The sequence below is a fragment of the Dipodomys merriami genome, unplaced genomic scaffold (genome assembly GCF_024711535.1).
Source record: "Dipodomys merriami isolate MVZ:Mamm:240054 unplaced genomic scaffold, mDipMer1.0.p SCAF_1257, whole genome shotgun sequence".
Taxonomy (NCBI): domain Eukaryota; kingdom Metazoa; phylum Chordata; class Mammalia; order Rodentia; family Heteromyidae; genus Dipodomys; species Dipodomys merriami.
This window is the reverse complement of record NW_027202557.1, coordinates 47,637-72,154: the sequence shown is the minus strand read 5'-3', so window position 1 is coordinate 72,154 and position 24,518 is coordinate 47,637. Positions and strand designations below refer to the sequence as shown.

The following is a 24,518-nucleotide window of genomic DNA, read 5'->3' as shown; positions in this document are numbered from 1 at the left end:
ACCAGGGGCAAGATCACAGAAGATCCATCCTCTTTCCAGTAGTCCCTTTCCTCCAAAGGCTTTTCACTTAGCAGCCAGTAATTTTGTCTGACTTATCTCTTAGCATTTATTATAAATATAAAATGGTAAATTTCTAACTACATTGTTCTCTCTGATGTATTCAGTGTCACACTTCTACTGTAAAAAGAAGCCTTTTCTTCACATCTATTTACTATCTAATTTATATAATTATCCATACATCTACCCACATAGCCATCTATCTATCTATCTATCTATTTATCTATCTATCTGTCTGTCTGTCTGTCTATCATCACTGGTGTCTTGCACTTTTGGAAGAACCAATGTGTAGCCTTGGATTCTTATTCTATCCAATGGATTATTGTCTACTTACATTTTCATAGATATGGCCAAATGGGACTTTTTTAGAATTGATCAATTGCCATATTCTTTTGTGGTGTCCCCAGATATTTATAGGAACTCTAGATCTTATTAGTGTGGAAAGGTACTAAGGAAAAAAGATTTGAGTGCTTGATAATGTGTTTAATTAATTTTCTTTAGTAAAGAAAGCTAGAAAACACAAAATATGTCCATGCATTCAAACTTCTACTAAGCTTTACATTCTAATCCAGACTTCATAGAATTTTTCCTTTACTATCAATATTCCATTTGTAATGCCCATCTATAATGAGAAATTTTGTTCCCACTATAAATACATTTCCTTACTTGTTCAATTTATGTAGTTCTACAATATACACAAAGTTTCAGAATAACTAAATTCTTACACTCCTAAAAAGGACAGCAAAAAAGAGTTTATAATTTTTCCACGTTTTTATTTAGTAAGAGCTTGCTGAATAACCTAGGGTAGCCTCAAAAGCATGATCCTTCTGCCTCAATCTCCCAAGTAATAAGTAATAAGTAATAAGTAATAATTCTGTTTGACCACCACCTCTAACATTGCCTTTGCTAGGCAAGCTTTTTGCCACTAGCTAACTCTTTATCTTCTTTAGATTAAAGATATAACGTAAAGCTATTATATGCCAAAATAACTGGGATAAGTTGGATTTATTTAATACTATTTCTGGTTCATTATCAAATGTGAGGTATGGATAATTTCTACTCCACTTATTAGCTTAAATAAAACTTTCTAATGCTCTGAATTAAGTTCTGTTAGGTGATTTCAGTATCTTTGTTTTTCTGTGAAGAAATTTCCCTTTGAATCTGTTGTGTTTCAAAATAGCAGTGATCTGGTCTCTCATTTCAGCTCTGTTAACCTCTGAACAAGTGGTGAGTTTCAACACACTTTTACTGAAAAAATTGAATTTTATGTAATAATTGCTACAGGATTTTTTTAAAAGTAGGAATTGGAAGAGGTAAGTTGTTACCTATCTTTCTGCTCTATTCCACCTCTTTTCTTTCTGATTTCACAGGCAGAAGAGATACTATTTGAAGTTTGTTGACAAACATTTCTTAAGATGTTGGGTATATTCTAGGCACTGAAACAACTAGATCTATCTGAGGATTAGCATCTAGTGTCAAAATGAAATTGTCCTGTGACATGAGGCATCCACTGAGAACATTATAAGCTTTTTCTACATGATATATCAAAAAAGTACATGTTTTTATTTGACTAATAATAAGCACATTTCTGTTTATTTTAAAGTATATTTTTGCCTGGTTTGCTTTCCCTCTAGTGATTAAATGGCAAAACTAAATTTCTCACTTGGAGTCCTATGTATCAAGTATGTGTAAGAGTCTGAAGATCCATTACTGATAACATACTGATAACATACAATCATCCAAGACAAGTCCAAGAAATATGATAGATCTATCCAACACTTGGAAAACACAAGCAAAAGGAATAATCTGAGGATAATGTGTGTAGAGGAGCACCTAGAAATAGAAGTTAATGGTCTAGGAAATTTGTTTAACAGGATCCTAGCAAAGAACTTCCCAAACATGCAAAAAGATAGGCCTATTCAGATACAAGAAACTTTTAGAACCCCAAATAGACAAGACGAGAATAGGACACCCCACTGCAACATTATAATCCACACAGGATCAACTCAGACCAAGGAAAAGATCCTTAAAGCTGTCAAGGAGAAAAGATTAATCACCTATAAAGGGCAACCAATTAAAATCACCTCAGATTTCTCAGCAGAGAGAATGAGAGCAAGAAGAGCCTGAAATGATGTATGCCATGCCCTAAAAACAAACAACTATCAACCAAGAATACTGTACCCAGCTAAACTCTCCTTCATAACTGAAGGCCAAATAAAAACCTTCCATAGCAAAGAAAAAAAAAAGAAACAATATATCTCCAACAAACCAGTCCTACAAAAGATTCTTAAAACCAGGGAGACCACAATAAAGGCCAAGAAACTGCACACAAACTGAGAATCCAAGAACCATAGGAAGAACCCAGTTTTTGCAGCCCCCAAGAAGGTGGATAACATGGCAGGAACTCCCAAATACCTCTCAGTCCTTTCTATCAACATTAACGGACTTAACTTTCCAATTAAGCGACATAGACTGTCTAGTTGGATTAAAAAACAAGATCCTTGTATATGCTGCCTTCAGGAGTCACATCTTGCCCCTAAAAACAAACACATTTTCAATGTGAAAGGCTGGAACAAAATCTACCAAGCAAACGGCCTCCATAATCAGGCGGGAATTGCAATCCTAATACCAGATAAAATAGACTTCAACTTAAAATTTGTGAGAAGAGATAAAGAAGGTCTCTACAGATTAATTAATGGATCTCTCCTTCAGGAGGATATTACAATTCTAAGTATCTTTCGCCAAACAAAGGAGCACACAAATTTATCCAAGAAACACTACGTTCCCTCAAATCCCACATAGATCCAAAGACATTAATTGTTGGGGATTTTAACACACCACTCTCCCCACTAGATAGATCAACTCGGCAAAATCTCAAAAGAGAACCCGCAGGTCTAAACAACTGCATAGATCAACTAGTTTTAACAGACATCTACCGAATATTTCACCCAGCAGCATCAGAATACACGTTTTTCTCAGCAGCACATGGAACATTTTCTAAAATAGACCACATTTTAGGCCACAAAGGAAGTTATACTTTGCATTCTCTCAGACCACAAGGGAATAAAGTTAGAACTCAACACCAAAAGCCACCAAATAAAGTCCGGTAACACATGGAGGCTGAACAACACACTGCTGAATCACGAGTGATTCATGGAAGAGATTAGAAAGGAAATTCAAATGTTCATGTTATTTAACAAAAATGAGCACACAAATTACCAGCTCCTCTGTGACACAGTAAAGGCAGTACTCAGAGGCAAGTTTATAGCTCTGAGTTCCTACATCAACAAATTGGAGAGATCTGAAACCAACAATTTAATGAGACATATGAACCTCCTTGAAAAAGAGCAGGAATATAAACCCCAATCGAGTAGATGGAAAGAAATAATTAAAATTAAATTAGAATTAAATGAATTAGAATCCAAAAAAACTATAGAAAGAATCAACAAAACAAAGAGTTGGTTCTTTGAAAAAATTAACAAAATTGACACACCCTTAGCAAATCTTATCAGAAAAAGAAGAGAACACACCTAAATAAATAAACTCAGAGATGAGAATGGAAACATCACCACAGAAACAACCAAGATTCAGAACATTTTAAGGGAATACTTTTCAAAACTTTATGCTAATAAGTTTCAGAATTTGGCAAAACTGGACCTTTTCCCAGCAAATATTGACATGCCAAAACTAAACCAAGATGAGTTAAACCATCTCAACAGGCCCATATTAAGCATTGGAATAGAAACAGCAATAAGAGCCCTCCCATCTAAGAAAAGTCCACGACCAGATGGTTTTACAGCAGAATTCTACAAGTCCTTCATTGCAGAGCCCACACCAATACTCCTCCAACTCTTCAATGAAATTGAAAGAGAAAGTTCACTACCGACCACATTCTGTCAAGCCATCATAACCTTCACCTTCATCCCAAAACCAGTTGGGGACTCATCAAAGAAAGAGAACTATAGACACATTTCTTTGATGAATATTGATGCCAATCTTCTTTCTTTCATTCCCTTCCGTTGTTGTATAAGATTTCTGCAACCTTCATCTTGTATATAAGCTCATCTGATTTGGGAAGGGGGAACACAGAAATAGTGGGACAATAGGAAAACCAATCTGCAGTTGGATATGAACTATACAACTTTTGGGGGGAGAGAAGTCAGAAGGTGGAAAACTGGGAGAGAATGACGGATGGGGTGACCCCGTTCGAAAGAAAATGTACTCATTACCTGAATTATACTACCCCTGTGGACATCACCTTTACAATAGAGTTTTTAAGAAAGAAAATGTATTTTATTTCTAAATAGAAGAAAGAAGAAATGGTTGGAACTGGGAACACATTAATTGAAGTAAGCCATGTTCAGAAGGACAAAGGTCAAATGTTTTCTCTCATATGTTCATGCTAGACCTAAAAAGATAACATATACATAAACACATAAAGAATGTTTGTAATTTAGGGGATTGTTGAGGAATGATATAGAGGAAAGGAAAAACAAATGTTAGCTGATGAACAATATAGAAATACAGTGCACCTGTGAAGAGAGCAGAATGAAATTCAGTGAAAGCATTTGAGTAATAGATAGTACTGGAGATAGGAGAAAATTAGAGCAAAAGAGGATAGCAATAGAGTAAATTACACACATGTAAAAGGGCATGGTGAAACCCGTTTGAATAATAACCATACACTGAAACAAGCGAATGACAATCAGGAAAAACAGGTCTTATCCAGGGTATAGGTACTAGTGGCAAGGGGAAGGGAGAAGGAAAAGGAGAGTAAATAAGATCAAACTACTCTATGCTCACGTGTGTATAATGGATAATGAAGCTTGTTGTGATTGGTTTGGGAAAGGTAGAAGGGAAAAGAGGGAGAGAGGAGGGATTGAGTCTAATGAAAGTGCATGGTATAAGTATGGACATGTCAAATTGTTCCTCTGCAACTAACTGATGCTAATAAAAATATACAAAAGGAATTGTTATGCACTAAAATGTGATTATTAATTTAAGTTTAAAAAACGATTATATTTGTTGGAAGTGTGCTATTCCAGGTAAATAAAGAGATGGCATTAAGACCACTTTCAGCGATCATTTTTATAGTTTGTTACTAGAGAAACTCTGCTGATTGTGTAGAGTACCACTATACTATAATGGTAAAAAAATCAGAATCACTACAGATCTCTCTACACTGAATGCAACAAAGGCCTGGGAAAGTATGATCCGAGCCTTGAGAATCAATAACTGCCAGCGCAGACTGATTTAACCAGGAAAGCTAGCAATCACATCCAATGGAGAAACTAAAATTTGTAAAAATAAAGAAAAAAATAAATGGATTCATAAACAATAAGCTATCATTACAAAGAATATTAATATGGGGAACACAACCTGAAGAAAGCAATCATGAACAGAAATTCACATCAGCAGATATCACTAGAAGTCTGACTTAATAAGCTCAGGAAGAAAGGAAAGAAGAAAAACTTAGGAAAGCAGGAAATTGACAGGAAACACAATGCATCTCTCTATAATAATCATAAATATTAATGGACTCAATTCATCAATAAAAAGAAAAAGAACTGCAGATTGGATCAGAAAACAAGACCTATCCACCTGTTGACTTCAGGAGACCCACCTCACAGCCAAACATAAAAACAAACTCCAAGTGAAGGGTTGGAGTAAGATCTACCATGCAAATATTCCCAGCAAGAAAGCAGGAGTAGCTATCATGATATCTGGCAAAATAAATTTTTCATTAAAATCAATACAAATAGAAAAAGAAGGATACTACATACTTATACAGGGAACAATCCAAGAAGAATATATAACCATAATTAGCTTATATTACCCAAATACTGGTGCACACAAATATGTTAAGCAAATACTCTCAGACTTAAAGAATAAAATAGATCCAAATACTATAATACTGTTGTGCCCAGATCTCAGGACCCCCACCAAAAAGAACACAAGGGTCAGACTTTACAACTGTTTTAAGTTTTTATTTAGATGGGCTGCAGCTCAGGCCTCTTCCTACACTCCGACACAGCGGAGACTAGGAAGAGAGCCCTGAGATAAGGACTTGCAGGGCTTATAAAGGCTCACAACCCTATGTACCACCAGGTGTTGCTCTGCTAGCTGAAACAAGCAACAAATGGTCACTGCCTCATAACCATTCATTCCCTGCCCCGCCCCACCCCGCTTGACTTATGGTCCTGAGACACAATCTTGTGGCTCCTGCCCAAAATTAACTCCAACAGCACTCGATCTTGAATGAGTTCTTATATTTCTAGTCCCTCTCTGACAGTAGCCATAAACAACAATAACAATAACAATCAGTCCATTTTTCTTTTCTTGAGGCATATGCAAAATGGTTGGTTAGGATGCTTGGAGACTTCCCATGTTTCCCCTGGTCGTCCAGGGCAAAGGGGTCAGCTGGTCTGGAATGGGTGCAGTGGACCCAAGCAGCAATGCCATCTACTTTAAGGGCAGGAGGAGTAGCCAGTAGCACCATGTAAGGTCCCTTCCACCGTGGTTCCAGAGATCTCAGGTTGTGTCTTTGAACAAGCACCCAGTCCCCTGGTTTAAACGAATGGGGGGGGGGTAAGAATAGAGGCAGAATCATATAATGCTCTAAACTGGGGCCACACATTTTTGTGGACAAGCTGTAGATAGTCAAGTTTACATTGAAATTCAGTATCACTCAAATCAGCAAGCAATTCAGTCTGAAGGCTAGGGATAATGGGTGGAGGGTGTCCATACATTATTTCAAAAGGAGTAAAGCCAAGCTGATAGGGTGAATTTCTTACTCTAAACAGGGCAAAAGGAAGGAGCGATACCCAGTCTGCGCCAGTCTCCAAAGCCAATTTAGTTATGGTCTCTTTTAGAGTCTGATTCATTCTTTCCACCTGCCCTGAACTCTGGGGTCTATAAGCACAGTGCGATTTCCAATCCATCTCCAGTGCTGCGGCTATTCCCTGACTTACTTTTGAGATGAAGGCCAGTCCATTATCCTACCCGATGGTGGATGGAAAGCCATACCTGGGTAGGATTTCTTCCAGGATCTTCTTAGCCATGACGTTCACGGTCTCATGCTTTGTTGGGTAAGCTTCAACCCAACAAAAACTAGCAAATATTTATATCCAAATTTTCCAGTTTTATTTTCTGTGAAGTCTACTTTCCAATACACACCTGGCCTATCTCCATGGAGGCAAGCTTCTTTTGTAACCGGTTGAGTGGGGGCATTGGTGAGCTGACAGGCTTTACAATTTTTAACAATGTCCTCAATGAGTTGATTTCCTTGCCTAATTTTTACTTCTGAGTCGGAGCAAGTCCTGCATTCTTCGGGTTCCCATGTGAGAGGTCCAATGGATTTTCTTAAGTATCCCCTTTCCTAACCTTTGTGGCAAGATAAGTTTCCCCTCCCCAGTTTTTCAACAGCCCGGGTTTTATAGACCATGGGAATTTTCTTTATCCACTCCAATCTTCTTGGGAGTACTGAGGCTCATGAGGCAAATCTCATGGCCCTGGATCTACTAGAGTCAGTACTTCTGCTCTGGGCTGGAGGCCCGCCTCCTTAGCTGCCTGATCAGCCAAGTTATGTCCTTTGGTTATAGAATCAGTTCCCTTTTGCCGGGCGCTAGTGGCTCATGCCTGTAATCCTAGCTACTCAGGAGGCTGAGATCTGAGGATCACGGTTCAAAGCCAGCCCGGGCAGGAGAGACCGTGAGATTCCTATCTCCAATAAACCACCAGAAAACCGGAAGTGGTGCTGAAGCTCAAGTGGTAGAGCATTGAGGTGAAGAGCTGAAGGACAGTGCCCAGGCCCTGAGTTCAAGCCGACCAAAAAAAAAAAAAAAAAAGAATCAGTTCTCTTTTGATGTCTCGGCAGTGCATAATGGCAATATTTGCTGGTTCCCATAAGGCAGGGATGAGGCTTAAAATTTCTTGTTTGTTTTTAATAGCCTTTCCCTCAGCTGTCAGCAGCCCCCTCTCTTGGTAAATGGCTCCATGCACATGCATGGTGGCAAAAACATACTGACTGTCTGTGTAAATGTTTAGTCTCTGCTCTTTTCCCATCTCTAGGGATTTTGTTAGCACCACTAGTTCTGCTCTTTGTGCAGACATTCCCTTAGGGAGTGCTTCTGCCCACACTATCTCAGTGTCTATGGTGACTGCTGCACCCGCGTACCTTTTTCCATCTTGAATGAAACTGCTGCCATCTGTGAACCAGGTATGTTCGGTATGCCATAGTGGCAAGTCCAACAAGTCTGGCCTCTTTTCTTTGGCCAAGTCTCTCTTTTCACGCTCAATTTCATGTTCTCTATCCTTCCTTTCCTGTCTTTGCTCCTCTGTCTCTCTCTTATTGTAAACCTTTTCCGCCATGGCTACTAGATCCCTAATAAACTTTTCACCAAGTCTGTGTAGAGCCAGCAACTTTGGCTTTATGTCTGGTGCAGCTTGATTTATATAGGCAAACATAATCATCTGAGTCGACTCCTGGGTCTCAAGGTTTTGACTAAAAACTTCCATGAGCCTCTCAAGATATGCTGCCAGACGTTCACTTCCTCCCTGTCTAACATCATAAACTTTGGCCATGTTAATAGGTCAGTGAGCTGCCAACTTGAGACCTGCCAACAGAGCCTGGCGATAGAGGAGGAGTCACTTCCTAACTTCAACAATATTATAGTACCATGTTGGTCAGATCTCAGGAAAATAGGCAGCGATCAAGGCAGGATCTGTGATGGGCACTCCTGTGGGCCCAGGGATATGTTTCCAGGATGCCTCTCAGATATGGTCTCTCTCTTCAGTGGTAAAATGTACCTGCAAAAGCTGACTACAATCATCCCAAGTGGGCTGATGAGTAAAGAGAATAGTTTCAAATAAACGAATTAAATTCTGGGGTTTCTCAGAAAAGGGGGCATTTTGGGCAAACCAATTGTATATATCACTGGTAGAAAATGGCCATTTTTGGGATTTCTCTCTACCATCCACATCCACAGGATCTACAGTGCATAAGAGAAAAACAGCTGCATTAGATGGCATCGTCGAGTGACTGGCCCCTCAGAAACTTTAAGGGCAGGTGCCGAGTGTTTGGCTGCTGGTTCTATAGCTGCCTTCTCCTCTTGAATATTCTCAGGCTCCACAGAAGGAACCTGGGAAGGGGAGTATGGGGGAGGAATATTTCTTCTTCCAAATCATCTCCCTGAAAAAGCGGGGGGGTACAATTTCTTTTCCTCTTTCTTAGTTTCTTTTTGTAAGTCTAGGGGGCTAGATGGAGGGTTGCCCATGGTTTCCAGTCCCGTCAGTCGTACAGTCCAAAAAAACAATAAATAATACAAACAAAACACATGCAGGCCTGACAGTTACGAAGTGGAGATCTCCCAAATTGGTCCGCTGACTCCTGTCACGGCAGGGTTCCACAACACCCCACGCCCCACAGCAGCAGTAGCAGATCCAGAGTGAGTGAGTTGGGCCTTGGTTAGGAGGTCCTCTTGATCAGTTCGGGCCCAACACCAAACAAACCCATACCCCACAATTCTCACGGCGGGGTTCCAAGAACCCCCCCCCCCCAAGAGGATCTGGGACTTCTCCCAGTTCCTCCAGGTTTGTCGTACCAGCGTGTCTATTTCAACAACCCTTTACACAATATGAATCGGAGCGTTTGTCCTCACAAAGGAAAATGAAAGTGCAAACAGACAACAACAGGACAAGACAAATTAACAAAGACAGCTCTGTTTTACCTTTGGAGTCTGAGGTCTCAGGGGTCTTTGGGGGAATCTTGAATGAGTCCCCACTAATATGTTGTGTCCAGGTTGCAGGACCCCCACCAAGAAGACCACTGAGAGTCAGACATTACAGCTGTTTTAAGGTTTTATTTAGGTGGACTGTAGCTCAGGCCTCTTCCTACACTCTGACACAGCAGAGCCTTGGAGGAGAGCCCCGAGCTAAGGATTTGCAGGGCGTATAAAGTCTCACAACTAGGTGTACTACCATGTGTTGCTCCGCTAGGTGAAACAAGAAACAAATGGTCACTGCCTCATAACCTTTCAATACTAGGAGAGTTTAGTTCCCCAATCTCACCAAAAGACAGGTCTACCAACCAGAGGATTGGCAGAGAAGCCACAGAGTTAAGTGAGGCCATATTTCAAGTGGAATTAATTGACATTTACTGAGTTTGCAACCCTAAAATGACACAGTGCCTATTCTTCTAAGCATCTCATGGAACTTTCTCGAAAATAGATCATATCATAGTTCATACAAGGAATTTAAACAAATACAAGGAGACTGACATAATCCTTTGAATCCTGTCTGACCACAATGGAACCAAGCTAGTTCTCAATAACAAAAGACACTGTAGAAATTGCTCAAATACATGGAAATTGAACAGCACACTTTTGAGCAATATCTGGGTAACAAGAAATTAAAGAAGAAATTTAAAAGTTCCTACAATCTAATGACAAGGAATACACATCACAAAGAAACCTGTGGGACAGGACAAAAGCAATCCTGAGGGGTAAATTTATAGCTTTCAGTGCACACATGAAGAAAATAGACACAGACCAAGAAAATAATTTCATGTTGTGGCTGAAACTGCTGGAAAATCATGGCAAAATAAATGAACCTAAGGTTACTAGATGGAGCAAAATAATCAAAATAAGAGCTGAGATCAATGAGAGAGAAACTAAGAAAACCATAAATAAAATTAATAAAACAAAAGGCTGTTTTAAAAAAATAATAAAATTGATAGAACTTTAGCAAGATAAACAAAAAAAAGAGAAGAAACCCAAATCAATAAGATCAGGGATGCCACGGGAAAAGTTACAACAAATACCAAAGACACCCAAACAATTATAAAGAAGTATTTCCAGAAACTATACTAAGGAAAGAAAACCTAGCAGAAATCGATGAAGTTTTAGAGAAGTACAAATTGCCCAAACCGAACAATTAAATAAGCCAAGATCTTACAATGAGAAATAGGAATCAATCAGAAGTCTCCTAAGAAGGAAAACCCCAGGACCAGATGGATTCACTACAGAACTCTATAAGACCTTTAAAGATGAACTAATACTCATATTCCTCATATGCTTCCGAGAAAGAGAAACAGAGGGAGATATCCCAAACTCATTCTATGATTCCAATATCATACTCATCCACAAACCAGGCAAAGACCCAACAAAAAAAGAGAACTACAGACCAATCTCCTTGATAAACACAGATCTTAACCGAATTCTAGCCAACAGAATCCAGAAACACATTTTAAAAAATCGTACATTACGACCAAGTAGGCTTCATTCCAGAGATGCAGAGATGGTTTAACATGCATAAATCAATAAATGCAATCCATCGCATCAACAAATCCAAGGTCAAGAACTACATGATTATCTCCATTGATGCAGAAAAGGCCTTGGATAACATACAACATTCATTCATGCTAACAGCTATGGAGAAAATAGGAATAGAAGGAACATTCCTTAAAACAATGAAAGCCATATACAACAGAACAATAGCCAATATTATACTCAATGGGGAAAACCTACAACCGATTCTCCAAAAATCAGGAACAAGGCAAGGATGCCCACTTTCACCACTCCTCCTCAATATAGTTCTGGAATCCTTATCCAGAGCAATAAGGCAGGAAAAGGCATTAAAGGGATCTCCATCGGGAAGGAAGTAGTTAAATTACCTCTTTCTGCAGATGACATGGTACTATACCTACATGATCCAAAAAAATCCAACCCCAAACTCCTAGAACTTATAAGTCACTTCTACAAAGTAGCAGGATACAAAATTAACTCACAAAAATCAGTTGCCTTTCTGTACACCAACAATATACAAGCAGAAAGGGAAATCAGGGAAACAACCCCATTCACAATAACCTCAAAAAAATTTAGAAATTAACTTAACCAAAGATGTAAAAGAACTATTTAATGAAACCTATAAAAACTTAAAGAGATTATAGAGGATACTAAGAAATCGAAAGACTTTCCATGTTCTTGGATAGGTAGACTTAATATAGTGAAAATGACCATACTGCCAAAATTGATATACAAATTTAGTGTAGTTCCGATTTAAATCCCAATGACCGTTCATTACTGAAATATAGAAAACAAATACAAAAATTCATCTGGAACAAAAAAGGAACTAGAATACCCAAAATAATTCTAGGCAAAACAGACAACACTGGAGGGATCTTGATGCCAGACTTCAAACTCTACTATAGAGCCATAATAACAAAGACAGCTTGGTATTGGCACAAAAACAGACCCAAAGACCAATGGAATAGAATAGAAGATACAGAAATAAAACCACACACACACATCAGCTGATATTTGACAAAGCGGCCAAAGTCACACAGTGGAAGAAGCACAGTCTCTTCAACTACTGGTGCTGGGAAAACTGGGTGGCCACCTGAAGAAAACTAAAAGTGGACCACAGCCTGTCTCCATGCAGTAACGTAAACTCAAAATGGATTGAAGACCATAACCTCAAACCTGAAACTGAAACTATTGCAGAACATAGTAGGAGAGACACTTGAACTTATAATAGGCACAGGCAAGAACTTCCTGAGCAGAGGTCCAACAAATTGGAGAGAGACTCGACAAATGGGACTACCTTAAAATAACAAGCTTCTACACAGCTAAAGGCATAGCAATCACCCTAGAAAGACAGCCAACAACTGGGAAAAAATACTTTCCAGCAATATATCAGACAAGCAGCTAATATCCAGTATATGCAGGGAACTCAAGAAAATTATCCCTCCCAAACCCAACAAACCAATTACAAATGGGCAAGGGAACTAAAGAGAGACTTCTCAGAAGAAGAGATAAAAATGGCAAAAAAAAAACCATGAGGAAATGTTCACCTTTTCTGGTTGTAAAGGAAATGCAAATAAAGACAACCCAGAGACACCACCTTATCCCAGTCAGAATGGCCCACAATCTAAATTCAGCCAGTGACAAATGCTGGTGTGGATGCAGAGAAAGAGGAGCCCTATTACACTGCTGGTGGGAATGTACACTTATACAACCACTCTGGAAAGCATCTGGAGGCATCTCAGAAAGCTAAATATAAACCTCCCCTATGACCTAGCCATACCATTCCTAGGCATCTATCCTGAGCAAGAGGAACCAGGATTCAAGGACACATGCATCTCCATGTTTATTGCAACACTGTTTACAATAGCCAGAAAATGCAAACAACCCAGATGCTCCACTACAGATGAATGGATCCAGAAATTATGGTACCAATATACAATGGAATATTATGCAGCCATTAGAAAGGACAAAATAATGGCATTCACAGGGAAATGGATGGAACTAGAAGAAACCATGTTGAGTTAGGTAAACCAAGAGCAAAGGGACAAATGGCACATGGTATCCCTGATAGGTGGATGTTAAATACAAAATGTAAAGAGAAAAGACAAAGTAAATAAGACTTGAGAAACAAAGGACCTCCACTCATCTGGTCAAATCATTACTAAATGACCCCATGCTTCTGACCACATATATGGCATATATGTGCACATTGGAGGAGGACACAGAAATAGAGGGAAAGAGGGGAAAACATATAACAATGGGACCCATCAGCTGCACTGGATATTAATCAAAACGAAATAAGCAACTCAATGACAGTGATGGGAGGGAAGGAATGAGTGGGAAAGAGGGAACAGCTGACACTAAGCAAAAGGAAGGAAATATACATATCACCTGATATGAAAGAAATAACTGTGTTGTCAAACCTCATAGAACTCATAAACTTTATAGACCATGATAAAGACAATTGCCCCCATGAATCTTAGAATGTGTTTGTGACTTAACTATCCCACAATACAGTGAAATTTGTGAAATTTATGCAATCACTTAATCACAATTTAAAAATTGCAAAAAAGAGATGTATCAAAGAGAGACACACACATACACATATTTGTGTGTGTTTATATGTCTGTTTATGTATGTTTTTATATATACACATATATTAATATATATCTTTCTATATCTATAGATATAGATACTTATATCTATAGATATAGAGCTACAGGTATAGATATATTACTCCAGTTCTATGGTTGAACTCAGGGCGTGGGCGCTGTGCTTGAGCTTCTTTGGCTCAAGGCTAGCACTCTAACACTTGAGCCACAGTGCCACTTCTGGCCTTTACTGAACAGTGTACTATAGATAAGAGTCTCCCGGATTTTCCTCCCCAGGCTGGCTTCAAACCACAATCCTTAGATCTCAGCCTCCTGAATAGTGAGGATTACAGTTGAGAGCTATCAGGGCCTGGCTCAGACTTATATTTGACCTTTTATTAGTCAAGAGCAGTCAGCAGCAGAGAAATATTATTTATTCATTTATCTATTTGTCTATTTATGTATTTGCAGTTCTATGGAGCAGGGAATTGCTTACATAGTTGACAGGAAAAGGTAGGGTGGGCAATTCAAAGATTAGTGTGCACAGCAGCAATGACAACTACTAGGCTACAACTCAGGGTGGCAGTTGAGATACCAGAGCTTCAAAGAGGAGGCCATGTACTGAAGTTAAAACTTTAGTTAGATTCCCCCAGTGGAACTAAGGTTCCATCGGAATTCATACCTTACTTTCAGGTCCAGTGGGTCTAGTTACAGTTTTTGAGCTGGAGCTGCTTCTAGAAAGGTTATTTCAAGCAAAGCAAAACAGGGGAGGTATTCAATCTTGAGTCCTCTTGTCTCCCAGTATCTACTGGTCCTAACCATCCCACTCCATGGAAGCCATTCAAAAGTAGCTGGGTGCAAGAGCTCCTGCCAAAGTGTGCAGGACAAGGGGTGGGCAAGAAGAGGGCAGAGGATACATCTGAGAGCAAAGATACACTCAAGACACCGTATTCAAATTCTTATCAACAATACTTGAAATACTGCACTGACAGAGTCTGCTTTTTCATCTATAATGCAAAAACGGGACATTTACTCCATAGGGTTTTAATAATTCTAAATGCAATAATATATAGGCATAGTGTCTGGACATAGATCTATTCCTTTATAAGCATTGGTTTTCCTAGAGAGGTGAAGCGGCTAATCATTCTAAAGTGAACTTCTCCACAAAATCTTTTTTGGCAATGCTTTCATTTTGGTTATTTGATCAAAAACATCAGCAGAACCTAAAACTTCCTCAAAGAAGCAACTACTTAAAGCTCACATTTGTGCTAGAGGTCCCTGATAAGGTACTGCTTATAAGAATGCTCACAAAGATCAAGGAAAAAGTGTTATGAAAGACAAGTCAGTAGCAGCTAATCCTTGCTGGTAAGATAGAAACATAAGTTTTCATAAATCTACAAATAGAGAGCCTTTAGTGGCTGCACCAAAGTTTTCGGAGAGGCATGTTTCTTAACAGTAAAATCTGCTTTCAAGGTTAAAAGAGTTCTCAGAAAAAATATATCTGAGAAAAGGTAATAAAACTTTAGTTAGTTACTTAGTTAGTTTGACCTAATTTGAATTTAGGAGGAAAACGTGGTCTGGGAAAGATTTAGGTTCCTGCAAGAGGATCTAATTAATTAAACTCAGCCAGTTCGTGCCCACCACCTACAGCTGTACATGACCTAGAGCTGAGCCCAGGGTGAAAATTCATCATATCTCTCATACTGTCTCTACTTTCAAGGACTTTGTTTCTTGTTCTTTGTGCAAATTGTGATTTAGGGAGCAAATGAAACAAATCTATTTGATAATAAATAAATAATAGGCAAATTTTATGGATCACTATAATTCTTTTCTGTGTGTGCTGGTCCTGGGGCTTCATCTCAGAACCTTGAGCACTGTCCCTGAGCTATTATGCTCAAGTCTAGTGCTCTACCACTTGAGCCAGAGCTCTATTAACAGTTTTCTTGGTGTTTAACTGGAGATAAGAATCTCATGATCTTTCCTGCCTAGGCTGACTTTGAATAGTGATCCTTAAATCTTAATTCCTGGCCAGGATGAGCCACTGGCAACTGACTTCAATCTATATCTATATATGTAACATTATATATATATATATATATATATATATATATATATGTATGTATATATATATACATATATATATATCACTTGATTAAAGCTAGCTGCATAAAACTCTTACTTTGTTTAAAGAGACATTTAATTTTAATGGAAATAATGAGGATTTTCAACAGCTTGTTCTGGAACAATATAGGACTTTGTCATTTACTAGCGTAATGGTTTGGGGAAAATCACCAGCTTGTGGACAATAATATTGACTCTTGTATTTCCATAGTGAGTACCTAAGGATCACCTAAGAGGGTTTGGTCTGCTGCCTGGTTCTACATTCACAAGTAACATGAGACTAATTCATGTGGACATACTCCATCTCGGAGCATCAAATTATTGTTACAATTATTGGAGAGTAATAAATGTTACTCTAAGTTTTCTGCACTTCAAAATTATTTGACGAACATTTGGGTAAATGCCCAAAAGTGGGATTGCTGGATCATAGGGGAACTCTATGTGGAGTCTTTTGAGGAAAGTCCGTACTGCTTTCCAAAGTGGTTGAACAAGTTTACACTCCAACCTACAATGCAATAAGGTTCCCTTCTGTCCACATCCTCTCCTGCAGCTGTTGTTATTAGAGTTCTAGATTATAGCTATTCTAACTGGGGTGACGTGGTATCTCAATGTTGTTTTGATTTGCATTTCTTTTATGGCTAGAGAGGTTGAACATTTCTTCATGTATCTATTGGCCATCCTTCTTTCCTCTTCAGAGAAGGTTCTCATTAAGTCTTTAGCCCACTTGTTTATTGGGCAGTTGTTTCTTTGAGGATTTGTTTTAGGGGGATTTAATTTTTTGAGTTCCAAGTATATTTTAGATATGAGACCCTTGTCTGTTGTGTGGCTAGTGAAGATCTTATCCCAATCCGTAGGCTTTCTATTGATCTAATTAGCTATGTCCTTTGTCATGCAAAAGCTCTGCAACTTCATGCAATCCCATTTGTCCAACTTTTCTTTGATTTGTTGTGTTTCCGGGTCTCTATTAAGAAAATTTCGGCCTGCACCAAGGAGGCCTAGGGTTTCTTCTATTCCATCCTGTAATGTTTTCAGAGTGTCTGATTTGACTCCGAGGTCTTTTTTCCACTTGGAATTGATTCTGGCATAGGGTGATATATAAAGAACTAGGTTCGTTATCTATAAGTAGTTAACCAATTTTGCCAGCACCATTTATTGAAGAGGCTGTCTTTCTTCCATTCTATTTTTTAGCTCCCTTATCAAATATTAGATGGTTATAGGTCTGTGGGTTCATTTCTGGATTTTCAATTCTATTCCATTTGTCCTGAGGTCGGTTCTTGTGCCAGTACCAAGCTCTTTTGATTACTATGGCTTTATAATAGAGTTTGAAAATTGGTATTGATATTCCTCCAGCACTGTTCTTTCTGTTGAGGATCGTTTTTGCTATTCGGGGTCTTTTATTGTTCCATATGAATTTTTGGCACACTAAAGCTACCAGCACAACTATGTTTATTGCAGCATTATTTACCAAAGCTAACATATGGAACCAACCCAGATGCCCCTCAGTAGATAAATGGATCAAGAAAATGTGGTATATACACACAATGAAATTCTATGCCTCCATCAGAAAGAATGACATTGCTCCATTTGTTAGGAAATGGAAAGACTTGGAAAAAATTATAATCAGTGAAGTAAGCCAGGCCCAAAGAAACTTACGTACCATGGTTTCCTTTATTTGCAATAACTAATATATGTCTGAGTCAAGCAGAAAAGGACAGATAAGTTGATGTTAGCGAAATGAACCCTAAGACATGTATTCAAATGTTTTTTTTTTTCTTTCATGCGATTGTTTCTAACACATTTATAAGATTATTTCTTTGTTGTTTTGTATGTCCCTCCTCCACGGTATAACCCCTGCTTTCACTCTATTTGTTGTTGTTATAATTTGTGGAGGGGAAGGGAAAAGAACAAATCGTTTAAATAGGAATACAGGTGGATCCATTGCAACAATGAGACGTACAAATCGTTATGTCGAAAACAAACTTTACAACTTTGGTGGGGGGGTGGGGAGGAGGGTTGGCTGAGGGAGTGGGGAGCAGAGGGGATGGGAAGGGGAAACAAAAGAGGAGGCTACAATGCTTGAAAAGAAATGTACTCATTATTTTGCCCAGGTAATTGTAACCCCTCTGTACAATATTTTCACAATAAAAAATTTTTTTGATGACAGTACTTTTTTTCAATATTGGGGTTTGAACTCAGGACCTGTGCTTACTAGACAAGTAGACTGCTACTTGATCTATGCCCTCAGCCCTACAAAATTATGTTTAACAAACTATGCTCTGTTACCTGTTGTGAGTTTACTTGAATTAGAAAGGAATTTTTCTTGTGTTTCTTATATTTATCTCCAAAATCACAATGAGGTGTGGGGCGGCGGATGGAATGAGATTGTTTTCTCCTGATGACCAGATTATTATGAGAATATTGTAAGGAAGCAGAAATTATTTTTCTTAGCTTCATTCCTGAATAGTACCACTGCAACATTATTGGCATATTTTTTCTGTGCTTATTTTTTCCCTTTCGGGAAATAAAGGTTGTGCTGGAGGCTGAGTAGACCCTCTTTAACTGTGGAGCTGTGCATTGAGTCTTTATGTTTGATCATTACTTTTGAGTTAGGCTCTCACTTTCTGCCTGTGTTCATCCCTGGGCATGACCCACTTACATGAGGCTTGCTGGTAGTGAGTGTAGCTTATCTATGTCACGACATCCAGGGCTCCATTAAAAAGAGGTTTCATTAATTTCTTTCTATCTGGGCTGGCCTTGAGCCACGATCCCAAAAATCTCAGCCTCCCAAGTTGTGAGGATTAAAAGCATGGACCACCAATATCTGGCTTCCTTTAGACAGTTAATGGGCTATTTATAAAGATTAAATTTGTACTATGTTTACTATGCATATTACTATCATGCCTTTTGGTTAATTTTGTATTTTAAGGATTTTCTTATGTCAGTAAACATGCAGAGGTGCAATGCTCATAATGTTATAATATTTCTTAATTATAGAAATATTGCTTCACTGTTGGGCCCTTTGATAAAAATAGCATTCGTTTTACAATAAATAACAATATAGCTATCTTGGTGTATTCATATTTGCTTATACAGCTTGGTTGTTTCCTTATACACTAAGCATCAAAATTAAATGCATAAAATATAAGCCTTTAAAAATATTTATCTCTAATCAATAAAATAATGTGTATTATATCAGCTTTTATTTATTTTTACCAGTGTTGAAGGTTTTTTGTTTTGTTTTGTTTTGTTTTTGCTGGTATTGGAATTTGAACTCAAGGCAGTTGACCGTACTCAGCTTTCTTGGCTGGTGTTCTACCACTTGGGTCATGCCACCAACACATAATTTGCTAGTTATATTAATGGATTCATATTGATTTTTCTACCTGACTGGTTTAAAGCTGCAATCCTGCTGGTCTCAGCCTCCTGAATAGTCAATATCATAGTGTTGTGAGATTAAGGAGTTTTAAAAATAGGCTTGGTAGCCATTTGAATATGAGTTTCTTCTTTGACAAACTATTTGTGAAGGAGAAAAGAATCTTTCTTTTATTTTCTGGGATTGAACCTAGAGTTGCTATACTAGCCCAGCATATTTTACTACTGGAGTCTACATATGCCTTTAGTCCTGTTTTTTTTTCTTTTTCTTTCCTCAAGTTCTGTTGTTTTTGAAACAGGGTCCCACTTCCATCTTTGTCCAAGCTGGCTTTCAACTCATGATCCTCCTGCCTCCTGAGTACCTGAAAATATTTCTTGAACATAATTTATGATGTATTCATTGGAAAAGAAGTTTGATATGTAGAGATGCATAAAATATGAATTCTGTATTCAAGTAGCTCTAAATATAAAGAGAAGAGTACAGTGTCACAGGATCAGCAATGGGAACCTGGAATGGCTTCTAGGTAGGCTGAAGAAAAGTTATTCATCTTTGAGAGTGACAATCTTTTGAAGAATGAGTAGGAATTTTCCAGGGAGATAATCAACAGAAGTTTTTCAGAGCAGAAAGTGAATACTATATATGAGCAAAGGCTGGAAGCCTGGAAGAACAAATATACAGAAATTTACAAAAGCTAGCAACTGCTGCACTATAAAATAGGTTAAGAGGAGATGGAATTAGAAGACATGAAGGTGGAAAAATGGAACTTAAATGGACTGAATGGTGATGGACGTAGTACACTTCACTGACTTGATCCTGAAGGAGATACGTAGCCCCTGAAGTCTAATTTATGACCACATAGCTAAATAAGTAGATGGCAATTTGAGTTTTTTGAATGTCTCATCTGTAGGCCAGAAACCTCTGTTTAATAATTGGCATTTAATAATTTGGCATTCTCAAAGAAACTCAATACTGATTATGTGCTAGTTATCTTGGAGACACGGGCATTATTTTAGGAAGAAGAATAATTGCCTTATCCATAACTTAATCCCAGTAGGACCCAATTTTATTTCCCCAGCATCACACACATCATTTATCTACTTAGTTCTGGAACACAGTGATATTGTTTTATGTCCCAGTCAAATCAGTGAAGCAGTTTTCATCCTACATAGATACAACATCCATGTCTTTATCCAGCCATTGCATATCATTAGATTTGGGATGGAATTAAACCATATTTCCATTATAGATACTCATTTCATCACCTTGTCCCTTGGAGGTCAAGGAGTCCCAAAGAGCCTCAGGCTAAACTATATAAATATACCTCTCTTGTATTGGTTCTGTCCCAGTAAAAACTGGAGCTATATTTGGTATAGGAGATTTGGATGGCATAGACTAATTTAAATAACAACTGACATCTAGTTATTTCTATGATTTTTTTAAAAAAATAAACCTTTATATGATACGTAGCATATAAATAACTAAATAGCTAGAAGAATTATCACAAATGAAGCTTCCCTTATACCCAACTTTCAGGTCACAAAATTAAATTGGAAATAAAAGTTACCCGCTTATATCTGCCCCTTCACCCCAATTTCTATCCTAACTTTTTTTTGGAGGGTGTCCGGTCATGGGGCCTGAACTCTGGGACTGGGCACTGTCCCTCAGCTCTTCAGCTCAAGGCTAGTGCTCTACTATTTGAGCCACAGCGCAACTTCCAGCTTTTTTCTTTTTTTGCTTATGTGGTGCTGAGGAATCGAACCCAGGGCCTCATGCATGCAAGGCAAGCGCTCTACCACTGAGCCATCTTCCCAGCCCTATCCTAACTTTTATCACCATAGATTACCTTCTTTGTATTCATTCTGGATAATTATAATATTGTTTGATGTCTGGTGCTTCTCAACCGATTTGTCTATTTTTCCCCCCACCGGCCATTAGGTACCTTCCAGTAGTAACATACTATTTCCACTCTAAGTTCACTGGCCTGAACTACTTAATAGTTTTTGGGTCATAAGAAGCCCACTTACTCCATGTATCCAGAGTGAGGGAAAATTGAAAATGCTTGTAAACACTACTGATGACAAGCCCCACCCCCCACCATTAACTTGCACTCTGTGGAAATCTTCGGTCTTTACTTACAACTTGAAGGTCAAAGAAAAAACCCTATCAATATATTGAATGACAACAACGAATATTCCTTCTTCAACACCTCATATATTCTTGGAATTGTCATCCAAACAATTTAGCCTTCAAGTCCCCAGAGGCAGGTTTGTCTGAGAATAAGACATATATTTTCTTTTGTCCCCCAAAATCTCAAGCTAAGCACCCCTCTGGTGTATATGTTGTCTGGGAAAGGGAGTCTGGATGTTTCTTTGGTGTCTCTTAGTAATAATCATTGATTGTTTAAAAATATTCTCTACATTCTAAAATATCATATGGAATGCCAATCTTCAAAAATACCAGACAACACAAGTTTAATTTATTTCTTTTGTAATGCAAATACATCACAATGTAGATGTTTTGTAAATGTACCACAATGTAGAATTAGTCCAACATACTAACCCAACATACCACAGTGTTTTCAGATTTAGTCTATTATATAATAATGATGCTACTTATTTTCTTCATGGTTTCTTTTTATGTATACATATGTATTTCAGTTGGACACATACACATACATGCACACACACACAAGCATTTGTACGAGTGAGATACCAGACCCTATAATGAATTAATAGTTACCCTTAAGCATCAATGTTACAAGGTAGTGTTCCACAATTGGATTTAACCTTCAGTGTCTGCAGCTGCAGTGCATTCTGCTCACATTCACATTTCTTTCCATTCTTGGCCTTCTTCAAAGTACACTGGTACAGCACTTGGTTGTTTTTTTTAAAATTTAATTTAATTGTAAGAGTGATGTACAGAGGGGTTACAATTACACAAGTAAGGCTATGAGAACATTGCTTGTCGAACATTGTTACCTCCTCTCTCACTTTCCCTCCCCGACCAAGTTGTAAAGTTCATTTCCACCATTGTGTCTTGTGACTATTGCTGTTGCATTGGTCCTTTGTCCTTTGTCTCACCATTTTGTTAGCCCCTTTCCATTCCCCAAATCACATAAATACATACACAAGACATGGGGTACCAAAATGAAGAACAGTGACAATAGGGGATAAACTACAAGAGGGAAAATGAAAGAAAAAAGAATTTCACACAGAACATAAAAATTGAAAACAAACAAAACCCCTCATTTCCATGGAGTTCATTTCAATTAGCATCATCTTATATGGTCATATGTATGTTTGGTCATATGTACATTGAGCTACTGCGATCCTCTGCTAGGACTATCATAGACACATTCTAATTATTACAAATAAGGGAAACCATGGAGCCTATATTTCTTTAATCCTGGCTTACTTCATTTGATATGATTTTTCCCAATCTTTCTATTTCCTTATGAATGAGGTGATGGCATTCTTCCTGATGGAAGCATAGAATTCTATTGTGTATATATGCCACATTTTCTTCATCCATTCATCTACTGAAGGGCATCTGGTTTGGTTGCTACAAAGAACATAGTTGTGCTGGTAGCTTTAATGTGGCTTTGTTTGCAATTGTTTGGGTAAATGCCCTGGATCCTTAGGGGATCTATGTGGTTTCTTTTGAGAAACCTCCATAATGCTTTCCAAAGTGGTGAACAAGTTTACATTTCCACCAACAGTGCAGTAGGGTTCCCTTTGGCCACATCCACTCCAGCATCTGTTGTTATTAGACTACTTGATTATAGCCATTCTCACTGGGTGAGGTGTAATCTCAATGTTGTTTTGATTTGCATTTCTTTTATGGCCAGAGATGTTGAAAATTTCTTCATGTGTCTATTGGCCATTCTTATTTCCTCTCCAGAGAAATCTCCTTTTTATTCCTTAGCCCATTTTTAATGGGGTGGTTGTTTCTTTTTTAAAAAATAATTTTTATTGAAGTTGTGATTACAAAAATTTCACAGTATTGTGGAATTGTGATACATAGTTATAATCACAAACACATTTTAACCTTCACAAGGCAACTTGCCTTTATCATGGTCTATAAAGTTTGTGAATTTTATAAGCTTTGGCAATACAACTATGTCTTCCAAATCGGGTGATATGTACATTTCTTTACTTTTTCTTAGTGTCAGTTGTTCCCTCTTTCCCTCTCATTCCCTCCTTCCCATCACTGCCCTTTAGTTGCTTAGCTCATTTTCATCAATGTCCAGTGCAGCTGGTGGGCCCCTCTGTTGTATATTTTCCATTAATTCTATGTCCTCCTCCTAGCTTCCCTCAGATGTGCACATGTATATACCATATATGAGGTCAAGAACATGAAGTCATTTAGAAATGATATGACAAATGCAGTAGTGGTCCTTTGATTCTTGTGTCGTGTTTACATTGTCATATCTCCTTTCATTTTGGATTAACAAACACATATCAGGGAGATCATGTGTCATTTGTCTCTCTGATCTTGGTTTACCTCGCTTAACATGATTTGTTCTAGTTCCATCCATTTCCCTGTGAATGTCATTATTTTGTCCTTTCTAATGGCTGCATAATATTCCATTGTATACAAATACCACAATTTCTGGATCCATTCATTTGTAGTGGAGCATCTTGGTTGTTTTCATATCTTGGCTATTGTGAATAGCGCAGCAATGAACATGGAGGTGCATGTGTCCTTGTATCCTAGTTCCTGTTGCTCAGGGTAGATGCGTTGGGAGTGGTATGGCTGGGTCATAGGGGAGGTGTATATTTAGCTTTCTGAGGTGCCTCCAGACTGCTTTGCAGAATGCTTGTATTAGTATACATTCCCATCAGCAATGAAGTAGGGTTTCTCTTCCTCTGCATCCCCACCAGCATTTGTTGTTGGCTGAATTTAGGATATAGGCCATTCTGACAGAGGTAAGGTGGTATCTCATGATTGTTTCTATTTACATCTCCTTTATGGACAGGGATGGTGAACATTTCCTCATGTGTTTCTTTGCCACTTTTTTCTTATTTGTCAGTTGTGGGGCCTGAACTCTAGGCCTGGGCACTGTCCCTCAGC

At 38.2% G+C, this 24,518-nt stretch overlaps 1 pseudogene; it reads right to left on the bottom strand.

The window, feature by feature from the left end:
* The window catches only part of LOC138824111 (leucine-rich repeat-containing protein 14B-like), a 57,975-nt pseudogene extending 49,615 nt beyond the window's left edge, over positions 1-8,360 (bottom strand).
* Positions 8,361-24,518: the final 16,158 nt, after the last annotated feature.